Below are 21,707 nucleotides of genomic sequence, written 5' to 3' on the forward strand. Positions count from 1 at the left end.
GGCTCCAGACGCGCAGGCTCAATAGCTGTGGCGCACAGGCCCAGCCGCTCCGCTCCAGACCATGGCTCGAACCCGTGTCGCCTGCATTGGCAGGCAGATTCTCAACCACTGCGCCACCAGGGAAGCCCCTGGGCAGAATTCTGAAGGGCCTTTAAGGCCAAGAGCATAGCAGGCAAATGTCTGAAGAAAGCCAGAGGCTGGAAGGGGATGACTTGCCCCTTGTTAAGCATCCTTTTGTCTTTTCAGACTTCTTTTCCCTCTTTCCACCTTTGTCCTTATCTCTCTCTCAGTTCATTGATTTTTTTTTCACGCTCCATCTGCACCCCATCCGCAGCCCTGGTCACGTTTCTAAGCTGCTTCTGGTGGGCAGGGATGTTACAGGTCTGCTATAGACTGAATGCTCGTGTCTCCCAAATTCACATGTTGAGCCTTAATTCTCAAGATGTTGATGTGAGGAGGTCACCTTTGAGAGGTGATTAGGTCACAGGAGTGCAGACCTTAGGAATGGGATCAGTGCTCTTGTAAAAGACACCCCAGGGAGCTCCCTTGCCCCTCCCCCATGTGCGAGCACAGCAAGAAGACAACTAGGAACCAGGAAGGGGTCCTCACCGGCTACCGAACCTGCCGGTGCCTTGATCTCGGACTTCCAGCCTCCAGAACTGTGAGAAATAAATGTCTGTTGTTTAGAAACCCACAGTCTCTGGTATTGTTGTTCTAGCAACCTGAGCAGACGAAGGCAAGGTGTCTCTAGGGTCTGAGCAGAATCTCAGCAATGCTGAAAGCGGGTGAGAGAGGCATTTAGACACCTGCTTGCAGAAATGTGCTAATCAGCGTCACATGGAAGTTCGGGCATAAGAATTTTTGAACATTGGAAAAACGTCAGTTCCTTTCATTGGGGGTCTTTGTGCCTTGGTCTGTGACTGTACCAGGTGCCTGGCTTTGACCTCCGCCAGGACATTTCCTCTAGCTGGCAGGTTGCCACACCTCATTTGGGTCTTGTGGGTTTCGCTTGCGGCTGCCTCCAGGTATGGCTGGAGACGCAGAGTGTCCTCTAAGTGCCCTTTGCCTGAAATCTGGATTTCACTCCCCACTCTGCCGAAACTGGTCTTTTGGAGCTCACCAGAGACGTCCCATTTGCCCAGTGGTGCTTGAGAGCTGACCAGGAGCTGAGGAGTGAGTTCGGTTTCCCGTGTTGTGGGTGGAAGCGGGAGCCTCACGAGGAGAGGTCCCTGTTCCAGCGTGTGCTTCTGGAGCACGTGCTGTGGACTGGGCCCCAGAGGCACAGCGGTGCATGGAGAGGTCTGCTCGGTGGGCTGGGAGCAGCTGGGGGCCGGGCAGGTCTGGAAAGCAGGCCTGTCCTGTCCTTTCCCTGCCTGAGCAATGGCTTTGCAGTCTTTGTTTTGACCTGAAGCATCTTGCACCTGGAAAAGCTTTTCTCCCGGGATTTCTGTGACCCTCCCCCACCATCTCTGAAGGTCCCCCTGACTCGCTTCTGCTCTGCCCACCTTGATTTGGTGACCACCGTGCGTCATCGAAGTCTCCCACCTCTCTCTTGTAGTTCTCCCTGGCTTGATTCACATCCTCCTGGTTTTCATTCTCCTGAGCTTCCGTCCCCAGTCCCAGTGTCTTGTAGAGATGCCCACTGCAGCATACTTGGTCTTTCTCCATCTTAAACGTGTAAGGTGTGGTAGAAAGACCACGAATTTTGGTTTAGAGTCAGGCAGCTGAGTATCATCCTCTCATGTGTAAAATGGGGACAAGAATTGCCCCTCAGGGTGAGAAGCTGTCCCATGGGGACGAATGCTGGCACAGCCCGGTTCTCTCTCCACCCCCCCTTCTTTTGTTAATTGAAATTTAGTTGATAATACAATATTATATTAAGTTACAGGTGTACAATATAGTGATTCACAATTTTTAAAGGTTATACTCCATTTATAGTTATTATAAAATATTGGCCATATTCTCTGTGTTGTATAATATACCCTTGTAGCTTATTTTATACCTGATGGTTTGTACTTCCTACTCCCCTCCCCATATAGTGCCCCTCCCCACTTTCCTCTCCCCACTGGTAACCACTAGTTTGTTCGCTATATCTGTGGGTCTGCTTCTTTTCTGTTATATTCACTAGTTTGTTGTATTTTTTAGATTCCACATGTAAGTGATATCATATGGTATTCGTATTTCTCTGTCTGACTTACTTCACTTAGTATGATAATCTCTAGGTCCATTCATGTTGTTGCAAATGGCAAGATTTCATTCTTTTGTTTTATGGCTGAATAGTAATCCACTGTATATATGTATCACATCTTCTTTATCCAGTCGTCTGTTGATGGGCACTCAGGTTTCTTCCATATCTTGGCTGTTGTAAATAGTGCTGCTGTGAACATAGGGGGATAGGGGTGCATATATCTTTCCGAATTAGCGTGTTTTTTTTTTTTTTTGGGAAAAAGGCCCAAAAGGAATTGCTGGATTGTATGGTGGTTCTCTTTTTAATGTTTTGAGGACCCTCTGTACTGTTTTCTACAGTGGCTGGTACCAATTTACATTTCCATCAGCAGTGCATGAGTGTTCCCTTTTCTCCACATCCTTGCTAACATTTGTTATTTGTGTTCTTGTTTTTGGTGATAGCCATTCTGACAGGTTTGAGGTGATATCTAACTGTGGTTTTGATTTGCATTTCCCTGATGATTAGCGATGTTGAGCAACTCTTCATGTGCTTGTTGGCTGTCTGCATTTCCTCTTTGGAAAAGTGTCTGTTCAGCTCTTCTGCCCATTTTTTAATCGGATTTTTTGTTTTTTTGAGTTGAGTTGTATGAGCTGTTTATATATGTTGGGTATTAATCCCTTATCAGTCATATCATTTGCAAATATTTTCTCCCATTCAGTAGCTTGTCTTTTTGTTTTGTTGATGGCTTCCTTTGCTGTGCACAGCTTTTTTTTTAAAAATAATTCATTCTTTTAATTAATTAATTAATTTTTGGCTGCGTTGGGTCTTTGTTGCTGCACTGGGCTCTCTCTAGTTGCAGCGAGCGGGGGCTACTCTTTGTTGCAGTGTGCGGGCTTCTTATTGCAGTGGCTTCTCTTGTTGCAGAGCATGGGCTCTAGGCACATGGGCTTCAGTAGTTGTGGCACGTGGGCTCAGTCATTGTGGCTCGCAGGCTGTGGAGCGCAGGCTCAGTAGTTGTGGCGCACAGGCTTAGTTGCTCCGCGGCATGTGGGATCTTCCCGGACCAGGGCTCGAACCGTGTCCCCTACATTGGCAGGCAGATTCTTAACCACAGTGCCACCAGGGAAGTCCCTGTGCACAAACAAGCTTTTAAGTTTAATAGGTCCCTTTGTTTATTTTTGCTTTTGTTTTCTTTGCTTTAGGAGACAGACCAAAAAATACGGTTATGATTTACGTCAAAAGGTGTTCTGCCTATGTTTTTCCTCTAGGAGTTTTATGGTTCGTTCTTATATTTAGGTCTTTAATCCATTTTGAATTTATTTTTGTATGTGCTGTTAGAGAATGTTCTAATTTCATTCTTTTACCTGTAGCTGTCCAGCTTTCCCAGAACCACTTATTGAAGAGACTATCTTTTCTCCACTGTATATTCTTGCCTCCTTCGTCACAGATTAATTGACCGTAAGTGTGTGGGTTCATTTCTGGGCTCTTTATTCTGTTCCATTGATCTATGTGTCTGTTTTTGTGCCAGTACCATACTGGTTTGATTACTGTAGCTTTGTAGTATAGTCTGAAGTTAGGGAGGGTGATTCCTCCAGCTCTGTTCTTCTTTCTCAAGATTGCTTTGGCTATTCGGGGTCTTTTGTGTTTCCATACAAATTTTAAAATTATTTGATATACGTCTGTGAAAAATGTCATTGTTATTTTGATAGGGATTGCATTGAATCTGTAGATTGCTTTGGGTAGTATGATCATTTTAATGATATTAATTCTTCCAATCCAAGAACACAGTATACCTTTCTGTCTGTTTGTGTCATCTTCAGTTTTTTTCATCAGCATCTTACAGCTTTCTGAGTACAGGTGTTTTGCCTCCTTAGGTTTATTCGTAGGTATTTTATTTTGATGCGACAGTAAGTGGGATTGCTTCCTTAATTTCTCTTTCTGATAGTCTGTTTTAGTGTATAGAAGTGTGGTAGATTTCTGTATATTAATTTTGTATCCTGCAACTTTACTGAATTCATTGATGAGCTCTAGCAGTTTTCTGGTGGAGATTTTAGGATTTTCTATGTGTAGTATCATGTCATCTGCAAACAGTGGCAGTTACTTCTTCCTTTCCAATTTGAATTCCTTTTATTTCTTTTTCTTCTCTGATTGCTGTGGCTAGGACTTCCAGTACTGTGTTGAATAAAAGTGACGAGAGTGGGCATTCCTGTCTTGTTCCTGATCTTAGAGGAAGTGCTTTCAGCTTTCCACCATAGAGTATGGTGTTAGCTGTGGGTTTGTTGAACATGACTGCTCTCCTGATCCTTGTCCCATTTCTCCTCTCCTCCTCCGCTAGGCTAACTACCCCCCTCCACTTCCTGTTTAAATCACAGTTGTAACTCTGTGATTATCTCTTTTACTCAGGGTAAGATCTGGGGGTCATTGTCAAATCTTTGCCTCTCTGTCTTGATATCTAGTTATTGCTGAAGCCTATGTGTTCTTGTTCTTTCAAAATATTCTTGTGTTGTTTCCTTCCTTCTTTCCTTTCTGTCTTTGATGGTCCTGCCCTGGTTCAGACCTTTATTATTTCTGCTCATCCATTGAAGGAGCTTCCAACTAGTCTCTTTGTGTCTCTCTTCCCCTATAACACGTTCCATGTACTAGCAGGTGAATCAGACTGCAACACAGCTTTCTCCTCAGCTCTAACAGCTCCCTGCTGCTTCCAGGACAAATACCAGACTCCTGGTATGTAATGCCCTTCGTAATCAGACTCTTAATTACTTGTTCAACCTTCTGCTCCCTCTAGACGTAGGAACCTACCGATCCTGAACTGTTGATTGTTAATCTTTATCTAATACTTGTGAATGGTGATGATTAAAGTATACACTAAAGTATAAAATAATCTGGTGGCACAACAGATAGCAGTGTAGTAACTATTATGATAGTTAAGTAATAACAATGAACAGTAGTTCACATATTCTTCCTTGTCTGGAATGTGTCTTTCTGCATATTTTCTTTGATCTCAGTGTCCCAGGATACCTTCTCATCCTTCTGCCACACAGAGTGCCCACGGCAGTGCCCTTGGGTACAGGTTGATCACAGGCCCAGGTGCTGGTTTACCCTGTTGTCTTGGCATTAGTATTAATTATGCCCCCAGGTGTCTAAACAGTGTATCATACGGCCACCCTACCTGTGCGTTATGAAGAGCATGGGTTCCAGTGTGTGAACCGTGACGGGCCCACAGCCACGGCTCTTCAGACTTGCCCAGAGCCCTTATTTCCTGCCCATCTCCCTTGGCAGGTGTAGGCTTTCATATTGTCAGTTACCGCTTTAGCACCTTGTCTGTGCAGCCATGATGCCAGGAGTTAGGGGTACAGGGATATGTAAGACACAGTCCCTGTCCTCGGGGAGCCCCTGGTCAGGGCACAGACAGACCTGGAACCAGAAACAGCTTGTGTTGGCACCAACAGAAGTGTGCACTCGGAGAGCGAAGGGGGTGATCGCTTTGGTGGGGTGGAAGTGGCGGGGCAGGCTGGGAGCCAGGGAAGCCGTTCTGTGGACGACAGTGGACTGCTGGGGAGACACCAAGGATAGGTGGTGTTCCAGCCGAAAGCACCCTGGTGGCTCCGGGACGATGAAGCAAGCCTGGCTGTGCCACGTGGGTGTGGACCTGTAGCCAGGAACAGAAACGGTCAGTTCTTAACTGTCCCTGGGTTTTCCTCTCATTGCCACTGAGCCTTCCTCCTCTGTGCTTACATGTGAAATGATATGCAGGGGACTGTGGGATTATGTTGCTTTGCCTTTGTAATTACATTGCACACTTATCTAAAATTAATTGAGCTTATCTCTGACAAGGCTCTCTGTAGCCTTCCAGCCAGCTTCCTGTCTGCTGGGTTCCTCAGTCACATGTGGCATCTAGCAGCGTGCTTGCTGGCCTTCGGGGTCACAGTGGGGGAGGGGGTCCCTCAGGAGAGCTGGGAGATGGTTCCTCTCTGCTCTGCACTTCCCGGGGGGTGTTTGGTCTTGGGGGCTTCTCCAGAGTGATGGGTGCTGAGCAAGTGCAGGAGAGCAGGGACCGGAAGAGGTCGTGATGACCTCAGGGTCCTAACCAGACGCACGGATGTGGCAGAAAGCTCTCTTAGGGGCTGTTGTGTGGCTGCCCCCATTGATACTCAGACGTCATAGCGTCAGAACGACTGTACTTGCTGACCCCTTAACAGACTTTGCCTGTTATGAAGTGAGTAGCCGGCTGCCAGGGACTGTTATCAGCAAACACTGATAATCCCAGAAGGTGTGCAGCTCAGGCCTGCTGTATGTGTACGTATATTTCTTTCCTCCCTTTCTTCCTTCCTTCCTAAATTTATTTATTTATTTACTTACTTTTGGCTGCATTGGGTCTTCGTTGCCACATGCGCGGGCTTTCTCTAGTTGTGGCGAGCGGGGGCTACTCTTCGTTGCGGTGCACGGGCTTTTCATTGCAGTGGCTTCTCCTGTTGCGGAGCACGGGCTCTAGGCACGCGGGCTTCAGTAGTTGTGGCACGTGGGCTCAGTAGTTGTGGCTCACGGGTTCTAGAGCACAGGCTCAGTAATTGTGGCGCACGGGCTTAGTTGCCCCGTGGCATGTGGGATCTTCCAGGACCAGGGCTCGAACCCATGACCCCTGCATTGGGGGCCGTATTCTTAACCACTGCACCACCAGGGAAGTCCTGTACGTATATTTCTTACTGCAGAAATCATAGGAGACTGAGGGTCCGTCTTCATCGAGTCCTGGAAAGCAAAGCAGAGAAGCTCAAGCTTGTAATTTGTTTGAAAGGGTTTAGATATTTAACATGAAATAGCAGTAGCCTTTCCTTTAATTAAATGCCACGCAGCGTTGGCTGTGGGATCAATGGTATTGAAGGGAAAACTGTAATTAGACCTTGTGAAGTGACGGGCAAATGACTGGGGTTCTCTGTCAAGGGCTGGGGTGTGGGTGGAGGGCTGGTCATAGGACAGGCAGAAGAGTGCACGGCGCTTTCCCTGCTGTGGGCTTTGAAACACCAGAGTTTTCCCCAGAGCACTGTGGGTGTGCTTCTTGATTTCCTGTTAGTAGGGAATGGATATAACTCTCATTTAGTCAGTTCCCTATTATTAGACGTTGAGATCATATCTTTTCTCTTAACATATAAATAACGCCACAGTGACCATCTGTATGCATACGTATTTGTTTACATTTTGGAATGTTTCTTCGGGACACATTCCCGGAAGTGCAATGACTGGCTCAGAGGGCGTGAGCATTTTCAGCGAGGCTGGCTGTGAGCTGGGGGCGTCTGTCTCCACGACATCGAGTCGTAAACCTGCCCTCAGCCCTGCGTGCTTGGTGCAGGATGAAGCGTTTCCTGGGCTCCCGTGGCTGCCCGGGCGCACGCGCAGGGCTCCCTGGGCGTCTCCGGGTCGTGGCGTCCTCAGAGTGGGTGCCTTGGTCTTGGGTCCATCTGCGGGCCTCTCCAGCCACGAACGCGCCGGAGCAGCACATCCCGCTGAGCGGGCCTTTGCCGGGTTCTTAGCTGCTGCAATGAAGGTTGGGGGTCCCTGGGAGGGCTCTCATCGCTCCGCACCATCCTGTTATCTCGGGGGTGGGGGGCCCTTCCAAATCCAAGCCCCTCCTTCCCCCGTGCAGCACCATTCAGCCTCCTCAGCTCTGATCAAAACTCTGCACACCAAGGTCCATCGTTACGTTCCGTGAAACAAAGGGCCCCCCTTGCCTGGATCTTCCCGCCTTAGAAGGCAGTTAGGGTCATATAGCCTTTAAAAAATTCCTTATCCAGGACTTTTGGAAAACGTCTTTACTGAGATATAATCCACATACCATACAATTCACCATTTAAGTGTCCAGCTCAGTGGTTTTTAGTATGTTTGTAGGGTTGTGTAGCTGTCACTAGTACATTTCAGAGCTCAAGAGAAACCCTGGGCCTGTTAAGCGGCCACTGCCCATCCTGCAGCCTCCTCCCCTCAGCCCTAGGCGTGCGTTAATCTTCAATCTCTGTGGATTTGCCTGTTCTGGACATTCCACACAATGGAGTCGTACACTGTGTGGTCTTCTGAGAACGGCTTCTTTCACTTAGTGAAATGTTTCCAAGCTTCGTCTATGCTGTAGCGTCTATCCTTGGGTCATTTCTGGGCCAGATGATCTTCCATTGAATGGATGGGCCACATGTTATTTAGCCATTCATCAGCTGATGGATATTTGGAGTGTTTCCACTTTCTGGCTGTTGTAAGTAACGCTGCCATGAACACTCATGTACGTACGTGTTTTTATGTGGGTATGTTTTCATCTGGGTGAAATACCTAGGAGTGGAATTGCTGAGTTGCGTGGCAACTCTGTCTAACTGTTCGAGGAACTGCCAGCCTGTTTTCCAAAGGGGCTGCAGCACTTTACATCCCCACAGCGTTAGATGAGGGCTCCAGTTTTTCTTTTCTCTTTTTTCTTAATTTTAATTTTATTGGAGGATAGTTGATTGACAGCGTTGTGTTAGCTTCAGGTGTACAGCGAAGTGGTTCAGTTATACATATACACATATTCATTCTTTCTTAGACTTTTTTCTTATATAGGTTATCACAGAAGCTCCAGTTTTTCTACATTGTTTATTCTAGGCATCCGAGTGGGTGTGAAGTGGCACCTGGTTATGCTTTCGATTTCCCTGGTGGCTAATGATTTTGAGCATCTTTTCATGTGCTTATTGGCCATTTGTATCTCTGCTTTGAAGACATATCTGTTAAGATCCTTTGGCCTATTTTTAACTGGGTTATTTGTCCTTTTATCATTGACATCCAAGGCTCTTGATACTGCCCATTGTTTTCTAGTTGATTGCCACGAGGACCAGGCTGAACAGAGGGGTCAGCAGGGAAGCTGGCTTTGGCTGGTTGGGCTGTTTCCTGTGGCAGCTGGTAGGGGCCGGGTGGAGGTGGCCTCGAACTTTCCAGATGGGAGGGCCGAGGAGAAGCAGGACACCTACCATGGAGGGTAGAGCTGTTTTCCTGTCATTGCTGACAAAGTGACTTCTGTTTTAATAGGATTTGTTTTCCCCTCTGTGAACAAATCGGGTATATTCATGGAGGTAAATTATAATAAAAAAAAAGGAAAAGGAAAGGAAGAGGAAAGAAGACTCCTGCTTGTGATACGACCAAGTAACTGTGTTAAAACTAGCAAAATCAAGCAAAACAAAAACAAATGACAAGGAAAAAAATAAGATTGCCAGCTTCCTTTGTGGTTCGAATACGCATGGTCCTGCGTGTCCTTTCTGCTGATGACATGGCCAGCTTCATCTAGTGAATACAGTGCTTCCTGGAGATTCGTTGTAAAGTGGTGCGAGGGAGGGATTTCCTAGAGCACCTGTGAGTTAAGCAGCGAACAGGAGGTGCGTTATTTGGCTGTTTGTAAAGCGCATGAATGGTGTGTGTGGCGGTAACTGGGGTTACAGTGCGTGGTACAAGGGGAAGGGGGGTGTGAGTCTTGGTTTCCCGTGTGGGGGCGTTGCGAGCAGCTGTTGTGAGCAGCTCTTTTTGTTGGAGGGACATTTGAAAGCAGGTGATAAACTTAATTGTTAGGAATGTGGTTGATCTCACGTAGAATGACTTAGCAGTTAATTGCAGCACAGTTTCTACGATAAAACGCATCTCGGTCTTTTCATTCTTTTCAAAACATTTCTCTTTCCGGGTTGTGAAATGCAGCGAGGCAGGCAGAGTCCGGAGCTCGGAAGGCCTCGCCGTGTGTTTTCTTGCCAGTGGTTTCGGGTCTTTATGTCTGGGAGCAAAGGAAATGGCGGGAAACTCTGGCGGCGGGGGTGGCCCTCTCCCCCTTTTTCAGGACTGTCAGGACTGTGGGAGCGGGTGGTCCAGCTTCTCTTGTGTGGTCATTAAATCCTTTCTGGTGAAGTCGCAGCCTCAGGCACGGCTCCTGCTGGGGGGTGTCCCTGCTCTGTGGTCAGGAGTGGAGGGGAGACCTCCCCGCTCAGAACCCACTCAAGGCCCAGGAATCTGTATCTGCCCCTCCGCCTGCGATTCCTATCCTGGTTGGGAGTTAGTTACAACCCCATAAGTCAGGTTAGGTAATTTTATACAAAATAAAAGCATTGCTGGACTTCCCTGTTGGCGCAGTGGTTAAGAATCTGACTGCCAGTGCAGGGGACACAGGTTCGAGCCCTGGTCCGGGAAGATCCCACGTGCCACGGAGCAACTAAGCCCGTGTGCCACAGCTACTGAGCCTGCGCGCTAGAGCCCGTGAGCCACAACTACTGAAGCTGCATGCCTAGAGCCTATGCTCCGCAACAAGAAAAGCCACTGCAATGAGAAGCCTGCACACTGCAATGAAGACCCAACGCGGCCAAAAATAAATAAATAAAATAAAATAGATTAAAAAAATAAATAAAAGCATTGCTGTCCTTCATGTGGTCGGCCCTGACTATGTCCCTCCAGGTTTTCTTTTAGGGCCTCCCCTGGACCCTGCTGCCCCCAGCCCGCAGTCCTTGGTTTCAGATGCTCCCTGTGGGGAAGGCCTTTCCCTCTGTCTGTCTGTCTGTCTCCTGGACCTCACCCCACCTTTCAAGTGGCCTCGCTGTGCAGAGCCTTTCCTGACCTGGCATCTAGACTGTGCAGGACTCGCCTCAGGTCCTGAGCCCTGGCTGCCTCTCCTCCCTGTATTCCCCTCTCCCTGGGCTCAGCTCTGTGTCCCCAAGAGGAGCGTTTGTCCGTTTCTGCCGGTTCTGATGCCTCTAAACGCACGCGCCTTCCCTGTCTGGGGGAAAACCCTTTAGATAAAAGAAAAAGTTATAGCTAGAGAGTTTATTTTGCGAAACTTTATTATGTGCATTGCAGCAGTTAAGGGTCGTCGGGATGAAAATCCCGGAACACTGAGAAGAGCTGCCGAGCAGCGGGGCGTCCCTGCCGCTCGTCTCCTCCTCAGATGCCAGACGGACTGAAGCTGCTCCTGAGGGCTCAGGGAGTGCAGCGCTCACCGTCCCCGACTGCAGCTTGGGCCCCAGGGTCCTGCAGAAACACCTTCCAGAAGGATCCTTCAGCTCCATCACCCTCCTAGCTCTGTCTGTGGAAGGGAAGCCTTGTTCCAATTTGCCAAGGGCCAGGCAGGAACGGGACAGGCGTCTTTCTCAGGCCTGCCGCACTTTTTCCTCTCCCGTCCAGGCTTCCCCTTACACAGAGTGGCGACGGCCACCGTATGACACATCATTGACGTGTCGGTGGCTAGGAAGTTTTCAATTTCTCCGTATTTTCACCTGAGAAGAGAAGCAGGCTTTCCTGGAAAGTTACCTACTTGACTTTGAAAGCCTGGGGGTGGTGGGGTGGCCGTGAGCTGCTTCCAGGGGCAGCCATCCCCCCGTTTGGGGGTTCCTCGTGGGGTGCAGCGGTGTTCCAAAGCGGGTGCTGCAGGGTGCACCAGCCTGGTGGATTCCCGCTTCCGTTCCAGCGCAAAGCCTGGCGCACCGGGTGTGGGGTGGCCATGGGGTGACTGGGCGGTGAGCAGGACGCAGGGGCAGCTGGATCCGGGCTCATCCTTTGGCTGGTCCGCTGGCTGCGGTGCCCCTCACATCTGGAAGGGGTCACTGTGCTCTTCCTCTAGCTCCCTAGTCACCCAGCAAGCCCTGCGGCGTTCACTCCAAATACCGGTGCTTCTGCTTAGGAAACCCACATCGGTCACAACACCTTCGCAGTCTTTGCTTAACACTCCCCGCCCCTCTCCCCCGCCCCCGCCGGCCCCTCAGCTCCGCTGAGTGTAAATCCAGGTGGTGGCCCGCTGTCCCAGCCTTCCCTGTATGATCCCGGCCCTGCTTCCCTCTCCAGCCTGCTTTCTCACCGGCACCCCCCACACCCTCCCCCTGGGTGCGTGCATCGTGCTGAGCTCCGTACAGTTCTGTGAAGTTGCTCTATAGTCCACTCCACCGTGCTTTTGGGTGGGTGGCTTCCTCCAGCTGCAGTGCTCTGGGCCCCTTGGCATACACCTTACTCAGTTAGTTTTCTTTCTATCAAAGCAACCCATGCACCTGGTCTGAAAAACGAAGCGGTAATACAAGCCTGGCAGCAGCAGTCCTCGGCCCCCAGCCTTCCTCCCCCTGCATCCCATCCCCGCGGCTGTCACTCTGTCTTGGTATGAGGAACTATAGACTTGCCTCTCTGTTTCTAAACACTCTGCAAATTCTGCAGGTTTTTACGGTCTAGCTGTATTTACTGCCATCTTCCTCTGGACGCAGACAGGTTACCTCTCATGGTTCCCTTCCCTCTTCTCGTTCCCCACCCTCTCAGTGTAGCGCATGTCAGTGTTTGGGAAATGGGGATCCATCGTGCTCCTGCGGCTGGAACTCGGGTTCAGGACTGAGCCACCGGTACCTGCCGTGTGTGATTTCTGCTTTACCCTAGAGTTGTTTCTCTGTGCGGGAGGTGGGGACTCCTGCGTGGCTCCGGGGGTCTGGCTGCCCCCCGTGCCTTGGAAGTGGTCCGCCTGCGTTCAGCTGCCGCTGGGCCTCTGGAGTTCTCTGCCATGGGTGGGCCTCCCCTTCTCAGGCGGCAGGTTTGAGTCTCTTCACCACTCTGCCATTCCATCTTCCAGATTTTTGTTGACATTTCTTGTCTGCTCTCGTCTCCTCCTTGATGCCCTCGTTCTTGTTTATGACATTGTTCCTTTCCTGTTGTGTTGATGAGGTCGAGGGTGGGGGCAGAGATGAATCTTCCAGGTTTTGAGTTGGCTTCAAGGTGCCTCTCAAGGAGCAGCTCACTGGGAGTCTTCCCCGTGTCCCCCTTCTTCAGGGAGGAGCCCACCTCTCCTCCGGGGTCCCGCATCACCTGCACACCTTTCTTGCGCAGCATCCCTGAACACTTGCACTGTTAGACTTTCCCTCCCTCCTTCCAGTGAGCCACTGGAGGGTAGGAACTGGGTCTAATCGTAACCTCCGAGGCTCCTTGAGAGTCGATCGGTGTTCACAGACTGGGTAAATCACCGTGTGTGATGGACTCGGAGCAGGCCGAGTGTGGAAGTGGCTTTGGCCCCAAGGGCAGCTTACACAAAGGGGTGCTCGATAAGCGCTGGCCAGATGGCTCATTTATGAGACCCTCCCGAGCCGCGGCTTTCAGGAGCAAGAGACGTGCTTGTTCTGCAGGGCCTTCTGATGCTGGTGACAGCTCAGCTCTGGACTAGATTCAAGCAAGAGCCTAGGTGATTGTAGTATACACGCATTTCTTATTGTTGTCCCAGATTTCAGTACTGCCCGAGTTTTAAAAAATAAGAATTAAAGCCAGTTTAAAAGAAATGAGTATTAGAAAAAAATAGCTTAAATTATGGGTTGATTTTTCTGTTATCCCTGGCTTTTCAGAAAAAAAAAAAAGGTACTTATAATAGGAGTTCCTTGCGTACACCCTTTTGTGACAGATTTCTGGTTCAGTCTCAAATGTGATATTTTACATCCAATTAGAACGAATGAGTCCCAGTGGCTGCATGGTTTGGGTTCACAGCCCAACCAGCCAAATAATTACATCAGTAAGCGCAACAGAATCGCGTTCTTGCCTTTGTATAGTATGTCACAGTGCTTTCTCACGTATTGTCTCTTACAGAAATTCTGTGATTTAAGCAAGGAAGGTATTTTTATCTTGCTGTAAGTTTTAGAGGAAGAAACTGGGGCTCAGGAGAGATTAAGAGTACTGACCAAGGTCATACAGATTCTCGTTGGCCACGCTGGGCCTTGAACCCCAGGTCCATTGAATCCACAACTAGCATTTGTTGCTCTATACCTGTCTGCTTCCTTTCGTCACGGACTGTTTGCAATGTCAATTTCCCAGGTGGGAATTTTATTGAGAAGGAAAGACTCAAAGTACAGATGAGTATGGAGTTGTGATATTGGTGGTGTTTTCATAAAAATGTTTCCAAATTTTATTTTTTAGAAAGCAGATGCACTATTGTAGAAAAAATGCTATTTGTTTCTCATTCATTTTCTGCTTATTAAAGTATTTCTTACATTTTAGCGTTCTGTCTTAGACAGCTAGTGATTTTGCAGTCTGATTCTAAGAAGTATGGGGACAGAGAGCTGAAAGAAAAGCCAAAACCACACTGTTAAACGTTAAGACTCAGGCAGTTGAAATGAAAGGTGGAAAAAGATATGCCAGGGAAGCGCTAATCATAAGAAAACTAATTTGCTTATAATAATACCAGAAGAAATAAACATCAAGACAAAGAGTTTTATTAAGACAAAGAGGGATGTTTTATAACGATAAGAGCTTCAACTCGTTAAGTAGAGGTACCTTTCCTAAATGTGTGTGTACCTAATACCACAGCTTCATGACGCATGAAGCAAACATTGACAAGAATAAAGAAAGAAATAGACCAATTTCCAATCGTAGGCAGAAATTTTAACACCCCTTCCTGAGTCATTGACAGGATAGGTAGATATAAAAATCAGTAAAGGGAGTATGAATAGTGGAGTCACCCAGCTGCATCTCCCTGGTGTGTAGATACCACACCCACCAGCTGAAGATGCACGTTCTTTGCGAGGACGTATGGCACATTCACCAAGTAGACCACATGCGCTGCCCAAACAGGTGGTGATAATTTCAAAGGACTGAAATAACACCAAGTTCATCTGACCGAATCCTTAAATTAGAAAGCAGTCTACTGTGATACCCAGGAAATCCCCAAATATTTGGAAATTTATCAACATACTTCTAAATAACTCATGGATCAAAGAAATCACAGGGAAAATTAGAAAACGTTTCAAACTGAATGATAATGACCATACATATAAAAATGTATATGATACAACTAAAACAATGCTTGGAGGGAAGTTTATACCTTTAAATGCCTATGTTAGAAAAGAATAAAGGTTCAAATCAATGATCAAAGCTTCTACCTTAAGAAGCTAGGAGGAGGGTGGGGTGGGAGGAAGGGGGAGAAGAGGAAAAAAGAAGAAAAAAAAAAGAAGCTAGGAAAAGAGGAGGGAATTAAACAAAACCAAAATAAAAGAAGGGAAATAACATAAAGGTGGAAATCAGTAAACTGAAAAATGTACAAACAAGAGCAAGCATCAAGAAAATCTAAAATTTGTTTTTTGAAAAGATCAATAAAAACTTGTAGTTAGACTTGACCAATGGAAAAAGAGAGAAAACACGAATTACCAGTGTCAGATATGAAAGAGGAAACATCACTACAGACCCTACAGACACTAAAAAATAAGTGGATACTGATGACAACTTTATGCCAATAAATTCAAGAATGTACATGAAATGGACATATTCCTTGAGAAACATGGCCTAACAAAACAGATGCAAGAGGCAACTGGAAACTCTTATATCAGTTTAAAACGTAAATTTGTAATTAAAAAACCTTCACATGAGGAAAGTGTCAGGGTCAGATGGCTTTTCCAGTGAACCCTATCTCAGGAGGAAATAATACTGATTCTCCAGAAAGTCTTTCATTTCAGAAGAGAGAGGAGAACACACGTCTCAGCTCATATTAAGGTGGCGTAGCCCCGATACTGAAACCTTACAAAGGCATTGTCAGAAACAGAAACTAGAGACCAATATTCCTGATGACTAGACAAAGATGTCTTTAAAATATGTTAGTAAGTTGACTTTTGCTTCAACCCGTGGAGGACTAGCTGTCAAAGGAATTGCTCCCCTGTTGTAACAACTGGAAAACTGCCCCCAGTACTTGAAATAGCTGCCTTGGGACCTTGTGGAACAGGTGATGCAGGACTGTGTCCCTGACGAAGGGGAACAGCAAGGCGAGCTTTCCACTTGCTCCTGTTTACAGCTGGAGGCAGCTTGCAGGCTGCAGCGCAGCTGAACCTGGCGGTCTTGCCGAGTTGAGGACTCAGGAAAGGGGGTTCCCAGAGGCCGAGACAGAGCGTGTGGAGCAGAGTGCTGGACAGGAGAGAATAGCTAGACGTAGAGCCCAGGTGTCGGCACAGCGTCCCTCCAAGTCCTTGGCCGAGTGCTGATCTTCTCACGGGTGGGGTGAGATTCCATGAGGCAGGGAAAGAGTCCCCAGAAAGCAGTCAGTCAAACAACCACCAGAGCTCACGCAGGCGTCGGCTGTGGGCTGTTGCTGGCCATCACTTGCTGCCGGTACCGGGACTGGGAAGTCGCTCTGGCCAGTAGCTGAACGTGGGAGAAACCCTGTGTGCTCAGGGCCCGCGTGCTGGAGAAAACACGCTCCGCAGGGCCTAAGTGCGGGAGAAAGCCTGCTCGGGGGAGGCGAGAGCTCAAGGGAGCTGGGGACCACCCTCTGCAGGAGCCTGGAGAACCTGGGCCAGAGCAGCCCTTGCTCCTCGATGGTCCTTCCTTCACCCTCTGCTGAAAAGGAGAGCGGCATGCCAGCTGACCAAGGAGAAATATTTATAAGACCCAGTTCCATGATCAGAGAGGGAATAAATTGATAACTGGCACATCTGGCATTCAAAAACAAAAACAAAAACCCAGGCATGCAAGGAAATAGGAAAATATGACCTAGAACCAGAAGAAAAATCAATCATTAGAAACAGACCCATGGATCAATAATAAAATTATTATGGGCAACCCAATAAAAAGATGGGTAAAAGATTTCAATATAAACTTCATAAAAGGTATAAAAATGGCCAGAAAGCACGTGAAAATCGGTTCAACGTGCAACATCATTACTCATCACAGAATGGCTAATTAAAACTGTAATGAGATACCATTTAACATTTAGTAGAATGATGAAAATTAAAGACCGACGTAACACTAAATTTTGACCAGGACTGGAGCAGTGAAAACTTTCCTGCATTAATGGTGGAAAGTGTAAAATGGTTCAACCACTTCGGAGAACCACATGGCAGTTTTTTTAAATAAGGTTAAAGGTGTATCTGTCCTGTGACCCAGCAGTTCCGCTGCTTCATATTTGCCTGATAGAATTGGAAACATCCACCCATAAAGCAGGTACCCACGGGAACGTGCATAGCAGCTTTTTCACGGAGGAAAGCTTGTAAATAACCCAGGCATCTGTGAGCAGGTGGATACCTAAACAGGTGGTGATATATTCATAGCAAAGAGTACTGTCCCTGCTTGTAAAGAAGGAACTACCGCTACACGCATGACTCTGACAGACACATTATGAGCAGAGAGGTAGGACACAAATGAGGGCATCCCGTGTGTAGTATTTACGTGAATTTTAAGGACAGGCAGAGCTAATCTATGGTGATAGATACCAGAAAGGGGTTAGCTCGGAGTGGGGGGCAAGGAGGTACTAGAAGAGGGTGAGAGGAGTGTTCTCAGTCTTGTTGGGGGGCTATATTCATTCTTTTATTGTGTATAAATTACACTTCAATTAAAAATGTGACACCTGCCCCCCCCCACCAAAAAAAAAAAAAGAAAAAAGAAACACCTCTGAAGGGCTGGAGGGAGGAATTGGTCTTGCATCTCTCCAGTACTTACTGCCAAGCAATCGCAAGGCACTGCCTCAGGACAGACAAGCAGGAGAATCATGGGGTCTGACCTCCAGGAACTCATAAGCCCCCTCTAGGAGGTGAGACTGATGCTCCTGGCGTGGCCCTGAAGGTGGGCGGGCTCCGGGCTCTGGGCTCCAGGTGGCACTCACAGAAGAGGGAAGTGAGTGAGGGCTGGAGTCGTCAGGAAGGTGTCCTAGGTCTGGAAGAGGCTGAGCTGGGCCTGGAAGGCTGGGTGGATTTTGAAAAGCTGGAGGTAAAGGTGGAGATGGACAGGAACTTTGTAGAAACACAGCAGGGTAGACAATGAAAGGTAGGTCTCAGCATCCTTGAGCCCGCTCCCTGAACCCCTCCCCAAGTCTGGCTGTGCTTCTCGATTCCTGTGTGTGCTGGCAGAAATACTCAGTGCGGCTACGTTCTCTTCTCTGTTGTTCTCTTTTCATAATTTAGAGAAGTTTATTCTATATCCACCCACAAAACGATACCCATTCTTTTCCATGGCAACATTGTCGTCCAGTGGGGATGTACAGGGTTTTTAATCATCTCTCTATTAATAGACACTTTGTTTCTAATTTTCCGTTATGATTGTACTCAGATGCTAACACCCTTGTGTATAATCCTTGGGTACCTTTGCAGACATCCTTGTCGAATAGGTTTCTTCAAGTGAAGTTGCTGCTCAAACATTATACACCATTAAAATTTGACCAACAAAAAAATTACATCAATATACACTCTTACCAAACTATAAGAGAGTGGCTGTTTACCCAGAATCTCATCAATATTGGGCATTATTTAAGATTCTAACTTTTGACAAGTGTCTTGTTTTAATAATGTAGTTTGTTCTTTGATCACCATTAAGGTTACGTGCCTAGTTTTGTACGTTTATTAGCCATTTCTGTCTCCTGTGAATTTTCCGTTTTTCTGTAGATTGATCACTCTTACTTTTTCATGTGTTCTTTACATATTAGTGATGTCAACCTTTTAATATTTTATGTTGCATGTGTAGTTTTCAGATCTGTCATTTGTTTTTTTTTAACGTAGTTTCTTTCACTGTACAGTCATTTTAAACTTTTATATAGTTAATTTGTTAAGCTTTTTATTTATAGTTTCTGAGATTTGTGTCTTGCTTCGGAAGACCTTTTTCCCATCCCACAGACAGCAAGATATTCTCTTATATTTTCTTGTATTTTAAAAATCATTCCTTTATACACATGTTGCATTTACATCTTTGGGTCTTTAATCATCTGGAAATACGTTTTTGTGTGGTAAGATATATGTTCTAAATTACTTCTCTGATAATAGATACTATATTGTTGGGACGTCATTAGTTGGTGGGCCCCTTGATTTGAAATGCTCTTTTTATCACAACTAAATACAGGTTTGATGTGAACCACTTATTCTGTTACACTTCTCTCTCTCTTCATTTTAGCTTTGCTCGTAGAATCCTTATGTCTTAATTACTGTAGTCCTAGTATACATTTTCTTATCCGTTAATGCAAATTCTTTTACGTTATTCTTTCTGGAAATTTTATTGGCTGCTCTTATGCATTTGCTCCTCCAGATGAACTTCAGGTCAGCTAATTACGTTTCCGTCTATCCTGAAACTTACATGCAGTCTATCCTGTTGGAATTTGGATTGGCTTTGCTTTGAATTTAAAGATGGACAGTTGACAGCATTGTGATTTTGAGTCTTAGATCCAGTCTTCTGTGTCTTCTTGTTTTTATCTCCTAAGTTTCTCTTTGGTCACTGCCCTTCTCTCACTGTCACCATCCTAGCCACCGTCACCTCTGCCTTGGGCTTCCTAAGTAGCCCCTTAAGTGGGCTCTTTGGGGCCACTGGCCCCTCTGATCCTTTTTCCACTGTGGTCAAGGCTTTGCATAAGCTGTTCGCTGGGCCCAGAATATTCCGCTTCGGGCCCCCTCTTCTCTCAGGTGATCTCTCCGCGTCTCTAGGTCTTAGTTCGGTTCTCATGTCCTCAAGGAGACCTCCCTAACTGGGTACACCTTCCCACTGAGGGCTTCACTGTGCTGTTCACCTTATCTTTTAAGCACTTTATCCAGTCGTGATCTTACATTTGCCATGACCTTGGAGTGGGAGGTGAGTTCCCTGCTCCTGGGGGCTGTGTGGTGGTCACTTGAGTAATTCCCCTACCGCTGGCCTTGTGCCTGGCCCCGTGGATGTGTTCCTTAAATACTTGTTGATGTCAGTCATTGAGCTGTGTTTTCCTCTGTTTCTTTATGTCTTTCAGTAAAACCCCTATAGTTTTCTTCATATGGTGTTGTGTATTTCTTGTTAAGGTTGTGACTGCCCAATTTTCTATCTGTTTTGTCAGTGGTGACAAGCTATTGATTTTTGTCCCTTGCATCTGCCCGTCTTGCTGGACTCAGAACCCTGGTTCCTGCCTGTCTCCTGGTGCTGCCGGCCTCTCTGCTGGCTTCGTCCTCAGGCTGGTTGGATTCTAGGTGGCTGTCGCAGTCCCCAGCCTGACCTCTGACCCGAGCAACATTCAGAGGAGGCAAGAGAGGGTTACCTCCGACACATTTCCCAAGAGCCAGGAGGAGCTTTCTCAGAAGCCCCCAGCTAATTTGCTCTCTCTTCTCAGTGGTTCACATAGGGTCCCAGGCCCATTGCCGGATCAGTCACCGGTGAGGGCGTGGCTTAGCTCCAAACCAGCCAACCCGGTCTAAGTTTAGAGTGAGGCAGGCGGGTTCAGCCTCCCCTGGGCTGCCGGGGGTGGTCACTTTGCATAACCAGGATTCTCCCGGAAAGGTGGAAGGGGCGAATGGGCCCCAGGGTGAAAGTCCACACCTGACATCTGTCAGAACAGTCCTGTTACTTCTCCCATCCACTCATTCCAACACCATAATAAAGTTATAATATAAGATTTCCTGATGCGGAACCATCCTTTCATTCCTGGAGTAAATCCTACTGGTGTCTGCTGTTCTTTGGATATCCAGTTGTGTTTTGATCTAAGATTTCGATCTTGTCTGTGTTCCAAGAAACCTTCTTAGTAATGGAAGTTAATCGTGGGGAAGGACTCCGGGACGTGAAGGTCACTTGGTTCCTGTGCCGCCACGGCCAAGTCACCTAACCTCTCTGAGACTGTTCCTCATTCACCTTGTAGGATTGTGGCCCTAATGAACTCAAGCTGTTTGGAGGATCAAATAATATATATGAAAAAGCTTCTTTTAAACACCCGAGCTCACACGTCAGAACTGTGTCTCATGCTGTCTATTTAAGGTACCATTTTTATGAGTTTCTTTCATGAAGAGAGAGAACATTAACGACTGAGATTTCTCTCGGCTTTCTTCATAAACGATCATCAGAAAGCCAGGCTCATGCAGTCAGAGGGGCCCTGGGAACATGATTGGTAAACATTGCGTTATTGGTGTTCCTGCTTTTCATAATATCCTTAGGGAACTGGGGAAGATTTGATATTTTCTGAGATTGCCGTAAAATGCAGGTTATCGCTGGTAACGTTGCCCAATTATTCTGTGCTTATTTTACTTAGGCTTTAGTAATTGGAAAAAGATTAGATGCCAGGACTTTGTATTTTGTTGATTATATTACCAAAGTCTTCTCTTTAATCATTTCTTTTATTCCTAGTATTAATCATTAGCTCTGAGCTGTTAGGTGGAGGACCTAATGGTGGATTCCTAACTTCAAGGAAAGAAATAATTACTTCAGTTTCTGTAGCATTGAGTGTTATCTATCTACAAATTGAAATGTGTTCTCTAGCCATTCAGGGCATGTGATGGAGACACTGGAGGAGACCCAGGTCAGACAGAATTCAGGGGCCCTTATCCTTGTCCCACCCCCCCTGGCCCAGGCTGTGCCCCATCCTGCCCTTCGTCCAGGCTCCTCTGCCCCTGCCAGCCCCGCCCCTCTGTGACCCCCCCCCCCCGCCCCCGTAGGTGTTCGTTAGGGCAGCAGTGACTTGTACTCTTTAAACTTGATTGTCCTTGGTGTGTGTAATACGCTACATCCTTATCAGTGCTGTGTAGACACAAGCGTATCTCCGTGAAGGAATGTCTTTCAAAACCAGTCCTGGGAAAAACACCTCACAGTAGGTCTTCTTAAACAGTAAGTGGTGAGAGTGACATGGGATGAAAGAAAGATGTGA

At 47.1% G+C, this 21,707-nt stretch overlaps 1 protein-coding gene across 1 annotated transcript in view; it reads left to right on the top strand.

Moving 5' to 3' along the window:
- TBC1D22A (TBC1 domain family member 22A) overlaps positions 1-21,707 on the top strand; it is a 314,302-nt gene that overhangs the window by 75,472 nt on the left and 217,123 nt on the right. The window lies entirely within an intron of this gene.

This window comes from Delphinus delphis, chromosome 11, assembly GCF_949987515.2.
Source record: "Delphinus delphis chromosome 11, mDelDel1.2, whole genome shotgun sequence".
Classification (NCBI taxonomy): domain Eukaryota; kingdom Metazoa; phylum Chordata; class Mammalia; order Artiodactyla; family Delphinidae; genus Delphinus; species Delphinus delphis.